The sequence below is a fragment of the Augochlora pura genome, chromosome 6 (assembly GCF_028453695.1).
Source record: "Augochlora pura isolate Apur16 chromosome 6, APUR_v2.2.1, whole genome shotgun sequence".
NCBI classification, from domain to species: Eukaryota; Metazoa; Arthropoda; class Insecta; order Hymenoptera; family Halictidae; genus Augochlora; species Augochlora pura.
The window spans coordinates 14,797,269-14,805,363 of NC_135777.1; the positions used below are offsets into that span (position 1 = coordinate 14,797,269).

An 8,095-nucleotide genomic window follows, 5' to 3' on the forward strand; every position below is an offset into this window, starting at 1 on the left:
GAAGTGTTGATAAATTTAGTTTCCGTTGTAAATGCAATTTCACCGATAAAAGTCGAACGATTTTACTCCGACGAGCATAGAATTTAAGAAAATATCGAACAGAACAGTACGTAACAAAAGAGTGCAATTTTTCCCACAAATTCCACAGACTCGCCCCGTCTAATGGAGATCAAGCAATTTTCGATCAGCACTTCTAATGGACCCGCGGTCTGGTTTATTTTATAGATAATCTCTGCGAAACAGATATCGGTGTCGTTATTTAATTCCTCGCTCTGCAAACAAAAGCATTCCTCCGATATCGACCAGGTCAGTGTTTGAACGATCCCGCTGTCATCGGCCCGACTGGTTCTCGTCCGCGTATTTTTCGTTACGTAAAGTTTACATCGTAAATCATGCGGGAGTTCGTTGTTCACGGTGTCTGCGCGCCCGCCTCCGCGTATTTCGGACACTTCGATCCGCGTTTTCGCGCCGGAAACGGAGCGAACCCTTTCCTGCGTGTGGGCGCAGGGTCCTGCGGATCGGCCGGTCACTTCGGGGAATCGCAAAAAAAACGGTAAATGCATGTGTCGCGCGGGATATATGCAAGTCTTGGCCTCTTGGGACCGAGTCGGACCCGCCCGAGACGACCGACTTTCGAATATTCTGCGGAACGAGCGTTTTATTTCGCGCCGACCCGGACCGCGCGCACGGGAATTTCGAAATATTTTTGCGGCTGACTCGTCTGCGATCCGTTCGGATTGTTGTATACTGCCGCTTGATCGGGCACACTGTCGGATTCTTGTTTCCGAATTAGGCCCATTTCAGATTACTTTAGAGAAATTTGTCTTCATTAATTGCAAGAAACGACAGCCCTTAATATTTATTAACCCCTTGCCGTACTATTTTCTTCATAGTCACAGGCATGAGCACTTCTTCTACTGTAATAATTTCTTAGAAGAAAAAGAAAAAATATTTATTGCGTTTGTCTACATTTACTTAAATCGTTAAACACCGATGACAAGAGGACAGAATTTTATTCCGGCTTAAAAGAAAGGAATAACATTTATACTTAACAAGATATTAATAGAAAACTCTACGATGAGCCAGACTCGTCAAAATACTTATTTTCACTAATCTCGCAAATTCAAAATGATATAGAGTACATCGCTGTTGCTTACTAACAATGCTACAGAAAATTATCTGATAAATCTCTTATCTTTCGTTGTTCCTGATTCCTAATTTCTACCGGAATATCCATAAACAAAACGTTAATAAGTTTCGAATGCACTGTAATAATTAGCGGTGAGGGTTAACGACAAATATAAATCACTGTAATTCGAATCATCTCCGTGGACATGTCCCTACGGATGGATTTCCACGTCCATCGACGAAATTGCTCCACTCTCTGGAACAATTTACGCGGCCGACACAGCCACTTTGTACCGGAGCAGGAAGCCTAGGTTCCAGCTTTATGATCCTCCAACGGGGTTCTAAAAAAGCTTCTGTTCTGTGTATTCAAAATAGTCCTGCGGTAGAATAAAAGCGTTCCCGGGCGATGCTCGCGGCTGACTAGACGTTCGCACAACACCGCCGCTGCATTGTTCCATAGAAATCTTGTTCCGAGTCAGTACTGCCAAATTGGTTGAAACGTCGGGGTCGAACGATTCATTTGAAAAATTGTCAGCCGCTAAAAAGGATTAAAAATAGAACGATCCGAACGATTTTTCCGGACGTTGCTTGGTGGAAATTATTCATGGGGCTGGGTTTTGCCACGAATACGCTAACTTTTTAATCAGCTTTTAGAAGACTGTAGCAGCTATTGTGAAACCAGTCGCCAACGATTTACACGATTTTGTGCTTTTGCGGATCTACTGTTCGGTATTTTATAGCGAAGCTTTTTCGATCAGTTAGACTGAAGGATGGAAATGTGAAACCACTGCTTCAAACTACTGCAAATGCAGCGGAAATCAGTTCAAGATTTTGTTGTACTGGCATATACATTTATTAACGATATTAGCGATATTGGTGGTCTAAGACAAGTCTTCGACATAAGGTTTGCTTCGTTCTTGTTATTGTAATAACAATAACAATTAAATTAAAAAATTTGATCAAATTCGAACAAATGGATTTAATACCTTCTTCGCCGTATCAAAGTCATAGGGAATTATGCATATATAAATTTTTCATTAAAATTGCAACAGTCTCTGCGATTTCTGCGTTTATCAGCCAGTGGTCAAGGAATTTCGAGAACGCTTCGCGGTCTGATAATCGCAAACAGCAAAAATGTTCGCGACCGATCATTCATAACTCGTTAGCAACATTGCCTCGTGTTTACATTAACCAAGAATTTCCCGCTACCCCCACCTGGACGGCTGTACAAACGATTACATGCGCGCGTTGCGATACCGGCAATAAAGCCGAAAGGTCGATCGCGGAGGAATTCGTGCAGCGGTCGGTTTCCAGACACCTGCGTATCGATCCCCGGGGCTCGATCCTATGATCAACGACTCATTGTGCTCGTTCGCGCTCGGCAGAGAACGATCGTTCCTCGGTCCCTTCTTCGTAGCTCCGCGGGCCGTTTGCGGACGTTGCAGTAACCGGAGATACGCGCCGGTGTAATTATTTCACCGGTGACACGTGTCACCTGATAAATTAGTCCTCCTCCTTGCGGCTCGGTATTATTCTCGTCCCTTGATTCGGCGACGTGTGTCGTCGCAGCACGAACACTCTGTCTAGACTCTCTCTCCTCTCTCTCTCTCTCCCGGCTCCTATCGGCAAGAATGTTTATTTCCCTGCTCTTGGCTCGAACCGGCTTAAAATAGAGGCTACTTTGAAAGAACGCCGCGGATCAAAAGCGGAAATAAATTCTGTTCCACGCGGTTTCTTTGGCAAAATGCTCCCCGGCTTTATCCCCGCGCCACCAGACGCGCCTAAATGCTCCTCCGAGTGGAACGACGATTGCGCGATGCTTCGGGGTTGCTGCCGGCAGTCTTTTCACGCCGGCAATTATCGAATTTTTATATAATTATCAATGCCCGGCGCGAATCGTCGACAAAAGGAAACGTCTCTTCGCGAGTACTTCGGATACGTCATTGACCGAATTCAATGGCGCGCCTCGCAGCTTGAGTTTCTATTAAAAATTTAAGCTCGTCTTCCTGGAGCTCCTTAGATTCTTTCGATCATCGAATCGATCTGGTAGATTGTCCTCGAGTGCTATCGTTTTGTAATTTCTGGAAAACTCCACTTCTTCGTACGGAATCGGGGAATGTTGTTTACCGGATTTTTACCAAGAACGTCGCGATCGCTGTTAACTCGATTTACCACGCGTTTTCTGTAATTCGATATTACCGGTCCACTGTACTTTAGTACCTAATTTACAGCTGCTTTTAGCCGCAATTATTGACGAGGTTATGTCTATTTATATTACCGTATGCTTTAATTCTAAATACTAAAGTATGGACCAAATCGGACCAAACGACTGCAACTTTATCAAATTGTTACGAGCTTCAATGAATAAACTTGATAAGTCTTTTTACAATCTCAAGCGAACCGCAATTTTTGCAGAAACTTTTCTTGCCTTTTGCTGTGTAAACCGGTTTTCCATAATCTCAACAAAACCCGAGTCGTTTAGCCTCGTTATAAAAAATTATACCATAGTAAAATCTTTGCGCAAACTTCTTCTAGCGGGTACAAATCCTTGAAATTGAGACCACTTATAGGATAATTTCTTCGAGAGCATACTTCGCCGAACTCAAACCAGTTCTGTTTGCAACAGACACGTTTAATTGTATTACGGTTGTTTTACGCGCAAAAACTGTCCAATCAAGTGACTGGACCAATTAATAGCGTTACGAGAGCCGCGGAATGGTATGCAGACGAGTGCGAACGGTTGGACCAATTTACGATCGCCGATTTCCGGCCACGAGAGCCGTGAACGCCGTCAAATTAAAGAACCCCTGATTGAAGACGAAACGACCGAGACGCTGGCTCGCCGTAGCGGCGTTAAACGAATAATAAAGTTTCATCGCGCGGAGCGGCAGTAAATTTCGAATCCATTTTCTAGCGAGCCGGCCAGCCTCCAGTCTCCCCGTAAGTTTTCCGTCTCGCTGTTTGGAACAAATCGAGCTGCCCCGGCACACATCCAACGTCGGGGCTGGTTCGATTCGCGCGAACATCGAGCAAGCCCGCGAAATGGGGCCATCGCACCGTCCACGAAGATTAACTTCCCCTGCCAAATCGAAACCGCCGGCCCGCCGGCGTCGATTGATTTACATCTGACGTGTTATTAGGTTGCCGGGAAACTTCCTCCACGGTATCATTGTTCCTTGGACATCCAGTCGGGAAAACAACAACGCGGTCTCTCCAAGTGGCTGCCCGAGATCTTGGCCCACTGTTTCGGCTTGATTAGATTTTACTCCACTTTTGCGGATCTCTTCGCGAAATGGAGGAGACGGGACTTGGCATCGTCCATGATAGCTTGATCATACGCTGCTACTATTTGGTATCAAGGAATTGAACAGCGAATTTTCATGAATTTCTTGGTGAAATGCGGCAAAAGAATCCTACCACCGAAATGAACGATGACGGCATTTTCTACTTATTCAATATTAAACGTATCGAGTTCTAAACTTTATCGATGCGTGTACTTCTTAACGATGAGAAGATTGAATTTACTTAAACTATTCACAATTTTTATTACAATGTATGGTTAAATTAAGATACGTATTCAATCATTTACTTTGAAAGGAGTCTTACTGGTCAATTCTGATCGTCTTGGTAGGTTTAGTGTTAACCTTTGTTCCGTAATAAATGTTTTTCATAATCGAAAGAAAACTACTTCTTCGTCATCCTAGTAAATAGCAAGCAGAAATTAAAACAGTGGAAACATTGTATATTGAATCACTTTGTCTGTATTTTGAAACCAGTTGAAAATGTCACGTGTCTCCGTAGGATCTACGAATGAACAAAAACCAGGCGAAAGCAAGAAAAGTTCTACACAGCCATTTATGTCTTTACCGAAACTAAAAATGGCTATAACTTTGAAACAAGGTCAAATAGAATACACGTTCCCGAGTATTCCATCGACTATCCGTCGAAGCTTCATGTCTGGCCACCCACATCCAGGAAGGATATCAGGGTTAAAGTTCTCTGTAATCTCCAATTGTCTTTCCTACTTTAACCGCAATTTGTATCGACAAGTAAACGAAGACCACAAGTCGAGAACGTGGGAAAGGAGGGGAATGGCCGTAGCGGGAGATTCGGAACGCGAGTTTAAGTAAATAGTCCGTTATTTCGAGCATTCGAGTCGGAGCAATGAAATCGCGAAACTTTTATCGTCAGCCAGACAAAATCGATATTATCGAATCCGAGGAGAAGCGCGCAACGCGACCGGCAACCACATCAACGGAATCCGACGATAACTTTTGCGGCATCCGATAACTCTTGGCCGGTATCAACTTCCGTTTGGCAACGGCGTTCGCGGGGTGCCCGGCCTCGAGTTTTTCGCGGAGCGTACTCGACTTTGGCAACGGGATACCTCTTAAATACGGTTCCGTTTAACTTCGCGACTACGCGGCGCACCGTTTTCGCATTCGAATCGATTGTTCGCGATCTCTATCGCCAACAGTCGCGCTACGAATTTCTACCCTCGTTTAATTACTCCAATGGTTCGCAAATTGTACAGGCCACCCTTGCAACCCCTGTTCAAAAATTGCCACTTCGAAAAGCCCGTTGAACAACACGGTTTTGACACGTTCATTACGACCGTTCGTCTCGATGCGCACTTCCGTTATTAAAACGTTTCATTAACAACGCCGTGCCTCGTGTATAAAATATATAAATAAATTGACGAACAAAGGTGTAAATTGCTCGGTTATTGTACTATGACTTTATTCACTAACGAGAATAAAATGAATTCATCTTGTTTATGCGAAATACGAAATTGTGAATACTGTACATGCTTGATGCTGGTGAAAATGTCAGTCATTTTTGACAATTTTAAAAAATATTCTTGCATTCGATTAAAGTGTGGCATGATTGATTAATAAATTCTATGAGGTCTAAAATCCCATATTATTGGTGTTCTTCAATTTTCTTTTTAATCTTTGTGCTGTCCTGAAAAGAAGCCATTTAATTTCGATTTATTACAAGGTCCATCGTACAAATTTTCAAAACAATAGCCAAAAGATACGTTTGCTCGAAGATCGAGAATTTTCGAAGACACGTAGCTTGCAGCGTAGTTGTTCGTCTAAGAATTGATTTATCTGGTTGTTTTGTCGTACCCGTCAGAAAACGCTTCCAATGTAACCGCAGCCATACTCGCAACGAGCGTTTTTTTCCGAGCGGTTGTCTCACGGTGAAACATTCTTCTTGCCGTCAGGAAGGTTACATAAGCGTAGGAAGGTGTAAATAACAAATAGCGCGAAGTTTCCGCTCGTTTTTTTCCAACATTGTCGTTCCATCGATACGCGCCGTCGATTCGACGATATTTATCAACTGGCACTTCTGTTTTTCATCGCCACGACGTCGCGAGGCGTAAGACTTTTTGTCACGGCGCGACACGCAAACGCGATAAAAGCGATCGCGCGGAGAAATGACAGCCGCCCACGCGCGTTTTTGTCTCAACGACGGACGCGGAGCAAACATTTTCGAAGGTTCTAACCAACCTTCAAACTATTTGCTTAGACCGAAGAGTATTTTAATTGCGCGGACTATCGTCCCACCGTTTTTAAATTCCACGCGCTATTGTCTCGAGGAACGATCAACGATCGCAGCATTCTTACGAGCATGTGTTAATTAACGTTGTCCCGACTAGCTGCAATTCTTCCTGCGTTTTACTTTGTACTCATTCATGGTTCTGCAGAGAGTGAAGAAGTTTGCGTTGCGTGATTGCCAAGGGGGACATCGTGATGCATCAAACGATGCGTCATTTTAGCATGTAAGTTTCCATGCGACTTTCACGGTTTTCCTATGTTTGCGAGACAATGGACCGTCAATTTTTCAACACGGTATTTTTTCCTACTGCCAGTCATCGTGGGATGACCTGTTGCTATGCCTTTTATCTATTTTCCAGCATAATTAACTGTATGTTTATCGAATAAGACGTAATAAATTTTTATACCACGGTAACTTGCACCGCTACGTTACGAGCTTCTAAGAAGGCGAAACGTAAGATAAATAAAATGAACGTAACAATGTTCCGTGATAGTCCGACGCTATAAAGCGGAAGAATCGTTCGTCGAATCAACGAGAAAAATCTGCAAAGGTCATTACGTTGAAGATAAAATAAAAGAGCCATTTCCGACACGATGCGTGCTGCCCCATAGCCGTACCATTTGGCAGTATGTAGAGCGTCCGAAGTTTCACGGGGGAGGCGCTTGGTGGAATTCTTTCGAGAAATTTCAAGGTGGCAGCGAGTCGAGCAGCAATATAGGAGATTAAGAAGAGCGGCGAAGAGGAAGCAGTAGCATAATCTCCGGAGAAGAGGAGGAGCCGAAGTGGAAAGGCAGAAGTGGCTCCAATCCGCTTTTCAATCGGCTAAAGATGATAAAGACGTCCACTCGTCCCGAGGTTCGTTACGACAATGTAACGATCCCGGGGCGATACGATGCAATCAGCCGATGGACCCTCCGTCGGAGCGCACCAACGGAGATGAGCAAACACGAGTCTTACGATCGGTTTTGCCCCGACGACTTGGCCAAAGATCAAGATACCTAGCCGGGCCTATAAATAGATCCAGCTCAATAATGACCGGCACGATTCCGCGGCGCGTTTATCAATATTGATCGCGCAATATCGCGCCGGCATTCGGAATATCTCGGCCGATATAATAGAATCGATCGGTCGGTCCGGTCCGAGATCGGCCGCGAAATCACCACGGATGCGCCGGCTAATCGACCGATTACGATGACGGCGCGGGTCCTGGACGAGCTTCGCGGCTAATCTCGGATCGAATCGTCGCTTCCTCTTTTTCTTCTGGATTCTATTCCGGGGGTCGGGTACCGTTTTATCTCGAACCCGTCGCGGATAGGCCGCTGTTTAATTAAACGAGTAATTTGCCGTCGACTCTTTCCCCCCCCCCCCCGTCCCCCCCCTCCAAGCGTCCCGCCCCCGCGAC

The 8,095-nt window shown here is 44.8% G+C and overlaps 1 protein-coding gene across 3 annotated transcripts in view; it reads left to right on the plus strand.

Annotated features, from left to right (window-relative positions):
• Nucleotides 1-8,095, plus strand: part of Sulf1 (Extracellular sulfatase Sulf1) — a 104,400-nt gene that overhangs the window by 1,176 nt on the left and 95,129 nt on the right. The gene's annotated exons all lie outside the window — the stretch shown is intronic.